Here is a 15,177-nt window from a genome sequence, read left to right as displayed (position 1 = left end):
ATTGTGGCTTTGATTTTAAAAGCTGACGCACTAGAAATGTTAACAGTTGTAACCAACGTACAGTGGTGTGGCAACAGATTCGAGCAGTTTTTTTCCTCCATGTATTCTGTGTTGTTTTCTCTTCCAGGGCTGATATACGCCCCTGGTTTTCTAGGTTAAATGTGGTTCTTTTGGTGCTTTCCTCCATGCATCCTTTGGGGAGGTAGCAATGCAGGACACAGTGGGTAGCTTTCCAACATGCATCCTTTGGGGAGGTAGCAAAGCAGGCCACGGTGGGTAGAAGTCAAGAATTGATCTCAGAAAGTGTCACACCTTCATCCCTAACTCCAGGTGACTGTCTCAAGCACAGTTTTCTTTGGTCACAAAAGAGGTCAGTAGGAACACAGAATTACTGGGCAAAAAAGGGACCTTAGATAACGTTTGGGGTTGCGGGGGGGGGCTTTAGTTTTCTGTTTGCATATACATGGATTTTGGTTTTCTAAATGGTTGCAGAGAGACAAATGTAAGTCTACCACTTTTACTAAAATATTACAGTTCTCTTGTTTGTATGTGAAAGGTTGAAATCCATATACATATATACATAGGTATACAGAGTCTAGAGTGGATTTTTTTAACTACTTATTGAGTTATGGCAAGGAGTTTAACACTCATTATTTCCAAAACCTCTTCACTTCTCAGGATCTGAAGTAATTCTCTTTGTTCTGTTGGCTGAATACAAAGCCACAGCATCAGAATTAAAATCATGAGAAATGCATCATTGTCTCACGTATGTACTATTGGTGAAGGGCAAGGAAAATTCTGCTTAGGTGAGTTAAAAAAAGAAAAGAAAAGAAAATTATCCTTTTAAGCCATTGAACTAAAATTTTGGATAGAAATTTTGCAGAAGTAATTTCACTTTCCCACCTGGCAAAACAATATATACACTGAACATGGCATTGTTCTCACCCTAAATATCCCAGGACTACACTTCTTTTTGCTGATTTTTGTCTGTCAAAATGTCACATTCTGAGCGGGATTGCCTCGGCCCCATTTTTTTTTTCTTCTACTCTGACTTGGGTTGAGAGAGTGGTAACAAGGCTTGTTAGAGACATGTCTGAGATTGATTCTGAGTGATAGCTAAGAGCTTAGCTAAGAATGAAAAGCCTGGGGTTTAGTACAGAAATGCTGTAACAAGTAGTTAACTGGGTCCACTCTTTTGCCCTGGGTCCTTCCGTTTATTGCCTAAGTGAAGCATCAGTGCACTGAAAATCAGTCACCAATCCTTCTTGTCAGTTAGGCATAGCTGGGATGCAATTTTGCATGCTTTCTTGACAAGGAACAAAGCTCAGCCATTCCAAGAAACAAAGAGGTGACATGAAAATGTAAATGAAAGTAAAGTGCTTTCAATGCTTACTCAATTAATTGAGTGTTAAGTAGTTTCCTCCTACTGAGATCAAAAATGGGAAGGATGGAAAAGATAAAAATTAGTCCTTTAAAATAGATCAGTCTAAATAATTGTTACACATAAGTAATTTGTCCTATATAATGGAATGGTTAGAAATAAGAAGTTAGATTACCTGGCTTCAAATCTCTGCCATTTATAGCTGTGTGACCTTGGACAAATTAACCATTCTGCCTTGGTGTTCTCCTCTGTAAAGTGAAGGGAATCCTAGCGCTAGTTCATCAATCATTAATGCAGTAATGAGAGGAGATTGCTTAAATTGTGGGAACTAAGTGCTTGATACACAGATCACAGTGACTGAAGAGTCATGTAGCTCTGGGTACCTCATTGAGCCTGTGGAAGAAATGGGCACTGATTCTGAAGACTTTCTGTCCTAAGGTACCTCTTTTCTATGTAGGGGGAATATCTAATATCCAGTGCAGTGAAATGTTCCACTCAGTGATCTTCCATTAGGAATTTAGCTTTCTAGATATTAAATGCTTGTCACACAGCTGGAGTCATGTTTTCATTCTTTAAAGAGGAAACTGGGCATTTTGGATTCTTTGGTAAAATATAGGTGCATGGCTCTGCCAAGTTTAATTCTGGAATCAACTGCTAAATCCCCACCAGTTATAGTTTTAATGGCACACAGTCCTAAGCTAATGTTGAATGCAGTATGGGGGTGCCAGTCGCTTTACTGATAAAAAACAAGAGAAGCTTCGTTATTACAAAACAAAAACACTCTCACAAAATAAAACAGTGAGGCACTAATTTGTTTCTTTGCCCACCTTAGATGCCACTGTATGTGAGAGATTATCAAGGAAAACACATCTTGCTATAATTTGGAGCCTTTAGGCGTTTGATGTGCCAATTGCCTTCACTTGGATCTGGTCTGTAATTTATCATTGGAGTGTCCTACCTTGCTCAAATGCACCCTTTGTGGGCAGAGGCAAAGCTAATATACTTTCCAAGTGTATTTGAATTGCTTCAATAAATCACAGCTGCCATTGTAAGCAGCTTTATCATTTGCCAGAACAATAAGTTATCTTCATGCTTTATAGATGCAGTGCTCTCCAAGACTTTTATTTGTGTAAATTGTAATGCATCATAACCCATTTCCTAAAATGAAATTAGGAAGCCACATATATATATATGGTTTTTTTTAAGATGCAAGGAAATAGTCCAAGGAACTCGTTTAGGCTCACCAAGAAATGGGGAGATTTTTATCCTGCTTATTTTATAGTAGCAATTTATTTCTTTATTATTACTATAATGATGTGGGCATTAAACGCTTGCAATTGGGGTTAAACTTCATTTAGCTCTTTACTGCTCCAGTGTCTCAGTAAAACCAGTCCACAAAGAAATAGGACTGAGCACAAATGGTTCCCATTGGATCAGCCAGGCACAAGTTGGAGAAACCTGCTGTTTCATAAATATTTGTTTCTATTGACAGCTCTATTAGCAGTCATTCCAATAAATCAGGCTGCAGAGTCAAATTTTTGCCCATAGTGATCTCTGGGACTGACTTCCAGTTTCCTCTTTATTTCACGATGACCAAACCCGAATTCAAACCTGATTTGAACCTGTTAGACTCCTGAGAGGGAAATGTATTACATAACAATATTATGTCTGAAGATCCCAATGAGGAAAACATAACCTAATTTTAATACTATTTCAGGACTCTAATCAACATGATGAACAATAAAATGTGCTCTTTTTTATTGGCTTGACTGAATAACTGCTAAATATTTATAAACTAATTTGCCATCACTTCTTCCATGATAAGAAAATACTTTTGTTCATAATTGCCTCAGTAGCTCACTCCAAGCAGAGAAAACAATGTTTGTCAAGAAGCCAGGTTTCATAATTAGAAACTAATTTATTTGTTTCAAAGCCAAGTGTTTTCCCATGCATATTACAATATTTGGATTAGCTTTAATTTTTTCTGTCTTTATTACCAAGAGGGGACTTATACATCCTGCCATGGAATTTTAGATTTTTCCATCCATCTCTTGAGTTTACAATGCTGTTTATTTTTATATCAAACTGCCCAGTAGCTATTATTAAGAGCGTCATAAACCCCTCCTTTTTGCGTGATTACAGGATCTTGAAACCAGTGTTTTCCAACCTATCAGTAGTGGTCCCATCCTGCCCCTTAAGCAGAACTCCATGCTCACCAATTCTCGATCATCAGTGTCCAAGTCAGCATCAGTTCCCCCAACATCGGCAGTTTATTCAGGATGCATCCCCATGACTCTCATCTTCTCATTACTTCCATTCCCTTACATGGTTTCTGGCTCCACCAGCCACCTCCTTAACTTTCTGATGCCAAACCCAGGCAAACCCACCCCAGCTCCGGGCTCATACCCTGCTAGCTGACTATGCATTCCTGTGTGCATGGGGCGGGGGCGGCGGTGGGGGTAAAGGATGGGGAGGATGGAGGTAGAGATGGGACTCAGATTTAAGCAGGTAGAACTTTGCCTTTCTCCTTCCTATTTCTTCTTTTTTCCCAGGCCCTCACCACATTGCCTTCTTTCTTTTTTTTTTTTTTTTAAATTTTGAATTTTATTTTATTTTTTTTTAATACATCAGGTTCTTATTAGTTATCCATTTTATACATATTAGTGTGTATATGTCAATCCCAATCTCCCAATTCATACCACCACCAACAACAACCCCTGCCACTTTCCCCCCTTGGTATCCATACATTTGTTCTCTACATCTGTGTCTCATTTTCTGCCCTGCAAACCGGTTCATCTGTACCATTTTTCTAGATTCCACATATATGCATTAATATACGATATTTGTTTTTCTCTTTCTGACTTACTTCACTCTGTATGACAGTCTCTAGATCCATCCACGTCTCTACAAATGACCCAATATCATTCCTTTTTATGGCTGAGTAATATTCCATTGTATATATGTACCACAACTTCTTTATCCATTCGTCTGTTGATGAGCATTTAGGTTGCTTCCATGACCTGGCTATTGTAAAGAGTGCTGCAGTGAACATTGGGGTGCATGTGTCTTTGTGAATTATGGTTTTCTCTGGCTATATGCCCAATAGTGGGATTGCTGGGTCATATGGTAATTCTATTTTTAGATTTTTAAGGAACCTCCATACTGTTCTCCATAGTGGCTGTATCAATTTACATTCCCACCAACAGTGCAAGAGGGTTCCCTTTTCTCCACACCCTCTCCAGCATTTGTTGTTTGTAGATTTTCTGATGATGGCCATTCTGACTGGTGGGAAGTGATACCTCACTGTAGTTTTGATTTTCATTTCTCTAATTATTAGTGATGTTGAGCAGCTTTTCATGTGCTTCTTGGCCATCTGTATGTCTTCTTTGGAGAAATGTCTATTTAGGTCTTCTGCCCATTTTTGGATTGGGTTGTTTGTTTAATATTGAGCTGCAGGAGCTGTTTATATATTTTGGAGATGAATCCTTTGGCAGTTGATTCATTTGCAAATATTTTCTCCAATTCTGAGGGTTGTCTTTTTGTCTTGTTTGTAGTTTCCTTTGCTTCACAAAAGCTTTTAAGTTTCAATAGGACCCATTTGTTTATTTTTGTTTTTATTTCCATTACTCTAGGAGGTGGATCAAAAAAGATCTTGCTGTGATGTATGTCAAAGAGTGTTCTTCCTATGTTTTCTTCTAAGAGTTTAATAGTGTCCGGTCTTACATTTAGGTCTCTAACCCATTTTGAGTTTATTTTTGTGTATGATGTTAAGGAGTGTTCTAATTTCATTCTTTTACATGAAGCTGTCCAGGTTTCCCAACACCACTTATTGAAGAGACTGTCTTTTCTCCATTGTATATCCTTGCCTCCTTTGTCATAGATTAGTTGACCATAGGTGTGTGGGTTTATCTCTGGACTTTCTATCCTGTTCCATTGATCTATAGTTCTGTTTTTGTGCCAGTACCATACTGTCTTCATTACTGTAGCTTTGTAGTATAGTCTGAAGTCAGGGAGTCTGATTCCTCCAGCTCCGTTTTGTTCCCTCAAGACTGCTTGGGCAATTCGGGGTCTTTTGAGTCTCCATACAAATTTTAAGATTTTTTGTTCTAGTTCTGTAAAAATTGCCATTGGTAATTTGATAGGGATTGCATTGAATCTGTAGATTGCTTTGGGTAGTATGGTCATTTTCACAATATTGATTCTTCCAGTCCAAGAACATGGTATATCTCTCCATCTGTTGATATCATCTTTAATTTCTTTCATCAGTGTCTTACAGTTTTCTGCATACAGGTCTTTTGTCTCCCTAGGTAGGTTTATTCCTAGGTATTTTATTCTTTTTGGTAAATGGGAGTGTTTCCTTAACTTCTCTTTCAGATTTTTCATCATTAGTGTATAGGAATGCAAGAGATTTCTGTGCATTAATTTTGTATCCTGCAACTTTACCAGATTCATTGATTAGCTCTAGTAGTTTTCTGGTGGCATCTTTAGGATTCTCTATGTATAGTATCATATCATCTGCAAACAGTGCCAGTTTTACTTCTTCTTTTCCGATTTGGATTCCTTTTATTTCTTTTTGTTCTCTGATTGCTGTGGCTAACACTTCCAAAACTATGTTGAATAATAGGGGTGAGAGTGGACCTCCTTGTCTCGTTCCTGATCTTAGAGGAAATGGTTTCAGTTTTTCACCATTGAGAATGATGTTTCCTGTGGGTTTGTCATATATGGCCTTTATTATATTGAGGTAGGTTCCCTCTGTGCCCACTTTCTGGAGAGTTCTTATCATAAATGGGTGTTGAATTTTGTCAAAAGCTTTTTCTGCGTCTATTGAGATGATCATATGGTTCTTATTATTCAATTTGTTAATATGGTGTATCACATTGATTGTTTTGCAAATATTGAAGAATTCTTGTGTCCCTGGGATAAATCCCACCTGACCATGGTGTATGATCCTTTTAATGTGTTGTTGAATTCTGTTTGCTAGTATTTTGTTGAGGATTTTTGCATCTATATTCATCAGTGATATTGGTCTGTAATTTTCTTTTTTTGTAGTATCTTTGTCTGGTTTTGGTATCAGGGTGATGGTGGCCTCATAGAATGAGTTTGGGAGTGTTCCTTCCTCTGCAATTTTTTGGAAGAGTTTGAGAAGGATGGGTGTTAGCTCTTCTCTAAATGTTTGTTAGAATTCACCTGTGAAGCCATCTGGTCCTGGACTTTTGTTTGTTGGAAGATTTTCAATCACAGTTTCAATTTCATTATTTGTGATTGGTCTGTTCATATTTTCTATTTCTTTCTGGTTCAGTCTTGGAAGGTTATACCTTTCTAAGAATTTGTCCATTTCTTCCAGGTTGTCCATTTTATTGGCATAGAGTTGCTTGTAGTAGTCTCTTAGGATGCTTTGTATTTCTGCGATGTCTGTTGTAACTTCTCCTTTTTCATTTCTAATTTCATGATTTGAGTCCTCTCCCCCTTTTTCTTGATGAGTCTGGCGAATGGTTTATCAATTTTGTTTACCTTCTTAAAGAACCAGCTTTTAGTTTTATTGATCTTTGCTACTGTTTTCTTTGTTTCTATTTCATTTATTTCTGCTCTGATCTTTCTTTCTTTCCTTCTGCTAACTTTGGGTTTTGTTTGTTCTTCTTTCTCTAGTTCCTTTAGGTGTAGGGTTAGATTGTTTATTTGAGATTTTTCTTGTTTCTTGAGGTAGGCTTGTATTGCTATAAACTTCTCTCTTAGAACTGCTTTTGCGGCATCCCACAGGTTTAGGATCGTCCTATTTTCGTTGTCATTTGTCTCTAGGTATTTTTTGATTTCCTCTTTGATTTCTTCAGTGATCTCTTGGTTATTTAGTAATGTATTGTTTAGCCTCCATGTGTGTGTTTTTTTATTTCTTTCCTGTAATTGATTTTTAATTTCATAGTGTTGTGGTCAGAAAAGATGCTTGATATGATTTCAGTTTTCTTAAATTTACTGAGGCTGGATTTGTGACCCAAGATGTGATCTATCCTGGAGAATGTTCCATGCACACTTGAGAAGAAAGTGTAATCTGCTGTTTTTGGTGAAATGTCCTATAAATATCAATTAAATCTATCTGGTCTATTGTGTCATTTAAAGCTTGTGTTTCCTTATTAATTTTCTGTTTGGGTGATCTGTCCATTGGTGTAAGTGAGGTGTTAAAATCCCCCACTATTACTGTATTACTGTCGATTTTCTCTTTTATAGCTGTCAGCAGTTGCCTTATGTATTGAGGTGCTCCTGTGTTGGGTGCATATATATTTATAATTGTTATATTTTCTTCTTGGATTGATCCCTTGATCATTATGTAGTGTCCTTCCTTGTCTCTTGTAACATTCTTTATTTTAAAGTCTATTTTATCTGATATGAGTATAGCTACTCCAGCTTACTTTTGATTTCCATTTGCATGGAGTATCTTTTTTCCATCCCCTCACTTTCAGTCTGTATGTGTCCCTAGGTCTGAAGTGGGTCTCTTGTAGACAGCATATATATGGGTCTTGTTTTTGTATCCCTTCAGTGAGCCTGTGTCTTTTGGTTGGAGCATTTAATCCATTCACGTTTAAGGTAATTATTGATATGTATGTTCCTATTACCATTTTCTTCATTGTAATGGGTTTGTTTTTGTAGGTCCTTTTCTTCTCTTGTGTTTCCCACTTAGAGAAGTTCCTTTAGCATTTGTTGTAGAGCTGGTTTGGTGGTGCTGAATTCTCTTAGCTTTTGCTTGTCTGTAAAGCTTTTGATTTCTCCATCAAATCTGAATAAGATCCTTGCCGGGTAGAGTAATCTTGGTTGTAGGTTCTTCCCTTTCATCACTTTAAATATGTCATGCCACTCCCTTCTGGCTTGTAGAGTTTCTGCTGAGAAATCAGCTGTTAACCTTATGGGAGTTCCCTTGTATGTTTTTTGTCATTTTTCCCTTCTTGCTTTCAATAATTTTTCTTGTCTTTAATTTTTGTCAGTTTGATTACTATGTGTCTTGGCATGTTTCTTCTTGGGTTTATCCTGCCTGGGACTCTCTGTGCTTCCTGGACTTGGGTGGCTATTTCCTTTCCCATGTTAGGGAAATTTTCGACTATAATCTCTTCAAATATTTTCTCGGGTCCTTTCTCTCTCTCTTCTCCTTCTGGGACCCCTATAATGCAAATGTTGTTGTGTTTAATGTTGTCCCAGAGGTCTCTTATGCTGTCTTCATTTCTTTTCATTCTTTTTTCTTTATTCTGTTCCACGGCAGTGAATTCCATCATTCTGTCTTCCAGGTCACTTATCCGTTCTGCCTCAGTTATTCTGCTATTAATTCCTTCTAGTGTAGTTTTCATTTCAGTTATTGTATTGCTCATCTCTGTGTGTTTGTTCTTTAATTCTTCTAGGTCATTGTTAAACATTTCTTTCATCTTCTTGATCTTTGCCTACATTCTTTTTCCGAGGTCCTGGATCTTCACTATCATTATTCTGAATTCTTTTTCTGGAAGGTTGCCTATCTCCACTTCATTTAGTTGTTTTTCTGGGGTTTTATCTTGTTCCTTCATCTGGTACATAGCCCTATGCCTTTTCATCTTGTCTATCTTTCTGTGAATGTGTTTTTTGTTCCACTGGCTGCAGGATAGTAGTTCCTCTTGCTTCTGCTGTCTGCCCTCTGGTGAATGAGGCTATCTAAGAGGCTTGTGCAAGTTTCCTGATGGGAGGGACTGGTGGTGGGTAGAGCTGGCTGTTGCTCTGGTGGGCAGAGCTCAGTAAAACTTTAATCCGCTTGTCTGCTTATGGGTGGGGCTGGGTTCCCTCCCTGTTGGTTGTTTAGCCTGAGGTGACCCAACACTGGAGCCTACCTGGGCTCTTTGGTGGGGCTAATGGCGTACTCTGGGAGGGCTCATGCTAAGGAGTACTTCCCAGAACTTCTGCTGCCAGTGTCCTTGTCCTCATGGTGAGACACAGCCACCCCTCTCCTGCCTCTGCAGGAGACCCTCCAACACTAGCAGGTAGGTCTGGTTCAGTCTCCTATGGAGTCACCGCTCCTTCCCCTGGGTCCCGATGCACACACTACTTTGTGTGTGCCCTCCAAGAGTGGACTCTCTGTTTCTCCCAGTCCTGTCGAAGTCCTGTAATCAAATCCCGCTAGCCTTCAAAGTCTGATTCTCTAGGAATTCCTCCTCCCGTTGCCGGACCCCCAGGTTGGGAAGCCTGACGTGGGGCTCAGAACCTTCACTCCAGTGGGTGGACTTCTGTGGTATAAGTGTTCTCCAGTTTGTGAGTCACCCACCCAGCTGTTATGGGATTTTATTTTATTGTGATTGTGCCCCTCCTACCGTCTCATTGTGGCTTCTCCTTTGTCTTTGGCTGTGGAGTATCTTTTTTGGTGAGTTCCAGTGTCTTCCTATTGATGATCATTCAGCAGCTAGTTGTGATTCCGGTGCTCTCACAAGAGGGAGTGAGAGCATATCCTTCTAGTCTGCCCTCTTGAACCAATCTCTCTTGCCTTCTCTCTTTGATTCCATGGAAGGGAGCTAATTTCCTGTTCCCCAGAATGGATTCAGTTGGCAAATCCTGCTCCCAACAGTTTAAGTGGAAAGAGAGCTATAAATTTTGGAAGATCTGCTCATTTTCACCAAACACGGGGCAATGCCTAACACTGAGATTTTAATGATTCCTCTTCTAGACAACCAGGTATTTATGGGACTATCAGTATTTTATAAATACCCATTTAAAGAAGACAAACAAGTGATAGTTGCTATTTATAATATCATTAATTTTAATAGTATATCTTTGGAAGAAAAGAGCTATACAATTAAATATAGTATGCCATCATAGATGATTGTTTAGAAAGTTAATTAGCAACACTTCTATATAAAATCCCATTCAAATATTTGCTTTTTATTTAAAAAATCTCCATTTGAGCATGTTGAGTTTTACATTTTTTCAAGTGCTGAATTGAGCATGACTCACTTTCGTTTATCTATCTTTTCACCAAAAGGCTGCCTGCGTCCTTTCTAAATTATTGCAATGTTACAGTATTATTAGTATAATTGTTTTATCCTTAAATGCTTGCGATTTATTATCATATTGCCATTGTGTTCTTTAAATCCTGGCATGATATTTTTCAATATCCTGAGTTCACTGTATAGGCATAGTTTACTAAATAATTAGGAATGTTATGGAAATGAGAAAGAACTAGAATAAAGGAATTTCTCCTTGGGGGTGTCAACCTGTGTTAAGCCCAGGTGGAACGTTAAGGGAATGATTATTGAGAATCTATGAAGAAATGATGCACTCTCTGTCTCTCTCTGTCTCTCTCTGTCTCTCTCTGTCTCTCTCTCTCTCTCTCTCTGTCTCTCCCTCTCTCATTCTATTGGGTTCGTCAAAAAGTTCATTCGGGTTTTCCCATAAGATGGTACAGAAAAACCCGAATGAACTTTTTGGCCAACCCAATATATGCTTATATATCTATATCTTGAGAGAGTAAAAATTAGCCCAGGCTGAGAAAGTAAAACTCTGCACAGCCATTCATCAGGCTGGAATAACAGACACAGAGAACAGCAGGGGCAACATTAACAGGATGTGTGTCTCCTAAGGACAGGGAAATCTAGAGTCCCAATAACCCCCTTATGTGAGTGACTGCTGCCCTCTTATTCACGGAGAAATCTTGTCCTCTTACATTATGGACTATGTGAAGTTACATCAGTGAAGAATAAAACTTCCCACTCCCACCTGGAAGACCTAAGTCACTCTAACATAGAGAAGCAGCCTTGATTTACAACCCATGTGCAGGGGTTCAGACAGACGCTTCTGGACACAGCATTTCACATCTATCCTAACCTTGTGGTTAAGAGAAAGGAGACAGGACCCTAGGTCCACTGTGCCGTCCAGAGGTGGGGATGTTAACTCCTTACACAGCTCTGCTTTGCTTTAAACCAATTAAAACTGCTTCACTTAAATGCTGTCTAAACTCCCTATGAGACCTATATTTCCCTCTGTCCTTTGTTGGTAAGACACCCTAAAGTTCCTCTGCTGTGTGGCCTCCCTCATTGCAACAGGTAATAATTTATCAAATTACAGTTTTTTTTTTCTTGGTAGTTTTAGGCTGATTGTGCTAAGACAATCTCTATCCATCCACCCAGACCCCTTTGATGATAATTTGGGGCAAATTTTCTTTGCGCCTGCCTAGAAAAGTATACATTCCTGTAGCCAAAGCAATGCTGCCTTGCCAAGAAACAGGAAAGGCAATTGATATGGAAACATCATGGGAGTAGAGGTATTGCTTGGAAAAACATGTGGTTTGGTTTAGAAACTCACAAAAGTTTCCCCCTAACTACAAAAATTAAAATTGTACAACTCTGCAGGAGAGTGGTGGTATGGAAACCACTAAGGAGAGGTTTCACAATCCAGGGGACTCACTACTTAAATTTGTGGTGTTGTCACATTTCATGGAACCCACTGCACCCGTGTAAACATAAAGGCAGCTGGAAAGCTTCTCAACCACAGCATTCATTGACTGCCAAATGCTCATCTGAAATGTACTTCTTTTTTGTTGTCTCTGGGATTAAAACCAAACCTGTTTTATATGATGTTCTTCTCAGCCTAGCCCCAAATTGGCCTTCTAAATTCTCTTAAAGAAGGAATGCCCTTAGTCTTTTGGATGTCTCAGATCACTCCTTTTACTCGTTTCTTTTCTTTTCACCAGCTTGGTGTAGGCAAGAGTGGCTGGGTTTTACCAACAGTAGTTTCTTTAAGGGTGTATGTTAGTAAGATTAATAAACTGGTTCTGAGTCTTGGGAGTCATGTTTTTATAGCTCAAGCTGTCTCTACTGTTGGAATGGTGGCCTTTCATCTCCATGACTTGGGGACAGAGCATTAGGAAGTAGCATGTGGTTCTTTTTACCACAAACAGCATTGACTGTTTGTGGTGAAACAGTTCTTGCCACGGTTTTAGAAGACTCTTGAAGAATGGCCCCAGCCCTCGGAACACAAACTATTTGATTATGAGTTTTCACAGGTGGGCAGTGACTCTGCCAGCTTCCCTTGATGCCCCATCATTTTTGAGCCTGGTAGATGGCCTGCAGAAGAATTAAACATAAAATGTTAACATCACAAACAGTAGACTGCTGAGTCTTCCCATGCCATGATTCTTTATACCCTAATAGGCAGTTTGTGTCATTCATGTAATTTACTTGACAATGGGAAGGTTATGTGGAGGAATCACTGCTGTAATATATTATTTCAGTCAGCAGATGGTTGTGTGGTGCGGCAAATAGAATTAATCATCAATAAAGACCCAGGGTTTTCAAAAGAGAGCAGGAGAGTGTCTGTCAATATTGGCAAAACATGAAGGTCCTGAGTTGTCAGAACTGGAAGAATCGTCCAGCACTCTCATTCTTCGCCTGTGGGGTGTGGTGAGTTACGTGCTCTGCCCAAAGCCACCGTGTTCATCTGTGTGTGACCTGACCTTCCATTGGGAGATAATTTCTTTTCTCTTACTTTTGTTGGAAACTGCCTGTGCCTTGGAGCTAGAGTCACCCTTAGGCAGGTGGGAAGTCAGAAGAGCTATGGACCACAGTGTTTCCCAGTCTCCTTGCCCACATGCACGTTGGTGTCCATCGTCACCTGTTTTACTTGTTGGCCTCTGGGTTCTGCTCTTTTGAAACAAGGTGTCTGGGTGGAAGGTTACATAACATCAAGCCTTAATGCTGTTTTATCTATCAACTTTCATTTAACGATAACAATACATTTATTAAGCATCTGCTGTGTGCAGGAATTGTAACCGCATGGAGAGTATGGCGTAAGCAAAGTGGGAACCATGTAACAAAGATAAATAACATAGAAGCAGTCTCTTAAGGGGACTTCAGTTAAGAGGAAGAAAAGTGACTCTTAAAATCATTGCATGGTCATATACATTAGCAAAATATTTTTAAAGGCCTTTTGGACTATATTCAAATCAAGATAGTTTTTTTTTGGTCTGTTTATTTTCTCCCAAAAAATATTGATATAAACTGTTCTGAACAGACTGACCTTAACAGACTCCATGAAAACCCAACTCACATTAGGCCAAAAAAATTTTTGTAAACAAACCTAGTATCAGATTTGGTTCAGGTTCAATATTATCTTTTCAAGTAGCAAATGTAGCTCTTCTTTGAATCCATTAAAGTTCTAATTTTGGTTGCAGCTGGTTATTGCACCCAGTGAGAAATGTAACCTTTGATGAATTTGGCAAGTTGAATTTGAAGCATTTGGAGGCATCTGTTGAAGTATCCAATGTCCATATCAGCTATTCCTGGAAGTGGGATAAAAAGAAAGGGTATTTAAATAGGAGACATCTTCCAGAGCTTCAGAAGTTTGTGACAGAATACTTATTTACTAAATTGTCTTCCATAAAGCAATCCTGTTTAAATATTAGAATGTTAGAAGAGCTCTTAAACAGATCCAATTTAGCTCAGGGCCCTAGCTTGACAGTCGTATTCATGGTGAGGAAACCAAGGCCAAGGGTGGTTAAGTCACTTGCTCAGAGCCATACAATGGAGTAAAAGTCGAGAGTTGAAGTTCAGGTTTCCGTACAACTGGTCAGTGATCAGCACAGCCAACCTTGTTTCAGAGATCAGGATGTTTTCTGCATCCAGACGTGCGGCCGTCGTGGCCTCCTGGGTGGTTCCTATAGTCTCAGACTCGCCAGCACATTTCAGTCTTGCCTTTCTCAAAGCCAGCCCGTTTTCGTTCCAGTCCAGTGGATTTACCTCTACTAGATATAATCCTCCTCTTTTTTTATTCTACTTTATTTTGGGCAATCATCTGCGTGGTGATCACAGATTTCTTAGCTGCAGATAAATTAAGGGCTTTGGATGCCTGAGAACAGCTGCACAGGCTTCAGCTGGGTTAATGCATTGATCGGTTTCAGCCCTGCCGTGCAGGGTGCGAGCTGGAACCTGGCTCAGCTGCTCTTCTTTCTGGAAGGGCGCCTCTGTAACAGAGCCTCGCACTAGATTACAATTATTTTTGCCTACAGCCACTGTTCCTCATAGATATTTTACTTTTTATGGAAATGAGAAAGAAAGGATTTTATACTTTTAAAAGACGGCTTTCTTAGCCATATCTTCAGCATAAGCCTTGAGTTTCTTTTTATTCAGGGGACTCGAAACTGTGTCTCGAAAAATAAGTAGAAAGTATATCATCTTGAGGGTAAACCATCTTATTAGAGTGTGATGCCTTTCAGGCAAACGCTGGGAGTGGCGTACTCTTGGCAGCAAGTGAATTTCTAACTTCACATCATTTTTAAAGTTATAAATTAAAGCAACTTGAGTGTTTTCTCTCTATATGCCAGACAGTGTGCTTAGGGGTGTATTACTATTTAATCCTCACTCCAATCCTGTGAGATTGATGTCATCAATTGTGTCATCTCCCCCGCTTTCCAGATGATGGAAATAAGAGGTTTGGCAAGGGGAGGTAACTGCCCTAGGAGACACAAGGAGTCTGTCACCCAAGGCTGGGTCTTTACTGTAATATATACTGCCTCCTGTGATTTGACAGCTGTGCCTACAAAATAGAACAGTAATCATCTTTGCTTTCTCCCAAAGAAATGTTTTTACTGGTCTTCACGTGAGATGTTTGTATCCACTGAGACATCATTAGGTGTGTGGTCCTGGGTATTATTAGATATCAAATAGCGGTTCTTTCACACCTAGGGAAAGCGGTTGTAATCATCTATTTTTAAACTGCTCAACTATGTCCTTCATCATGATCTTGTTAGTAATGCTAGGCTGCTCAGGAGTTATCATCAGTCATGAAATGTCATCGTATAAGCTTTC

At 39.3% G+C, this 15,177-nt stretch overlaps 2 protein-coding genes across 29 annotated transcripts in view; one reads left to right on the top strand and one right to left on the bottom strand.

Annotated features, from left to right (window-relative positions):
• LOC309608524 (uncharacterized protein) overlaps positions 1-15,177 on the bottom strand; it is a 191,459-nt gene that overhangs the window by 50,999 nt on the left and 125,283 nt on the right. The window lies entirely within an intron of this gene.
• ARPP21 (cAMP regulated phosphoprotein 21) overlaps positions 1-15,177 on the top strand; it is a 166,458-nt gene that overhangs the window by 131,376 nt on the left and 19,905 nt on the right. The window lies entirely within an intron of this gene.

This window comes from Balaenoptera borealis (genome assembly GCF_965194805.1).
Source record: "Balaenoptera borealis genome assembly, chromosome: 12".
Lineage (NCBI taxonomy): Eukaryota > Metazoa > Chordata > Mammalia > Artiodactyla > Balaenopteridae > Balaenoptera > Balaenoptera borealis.
The sequence above is the reverse complement of the archived record's forward strand: the minus strand, read 5'-3'. Positions and strand labels throughout refer to the sequence as shown.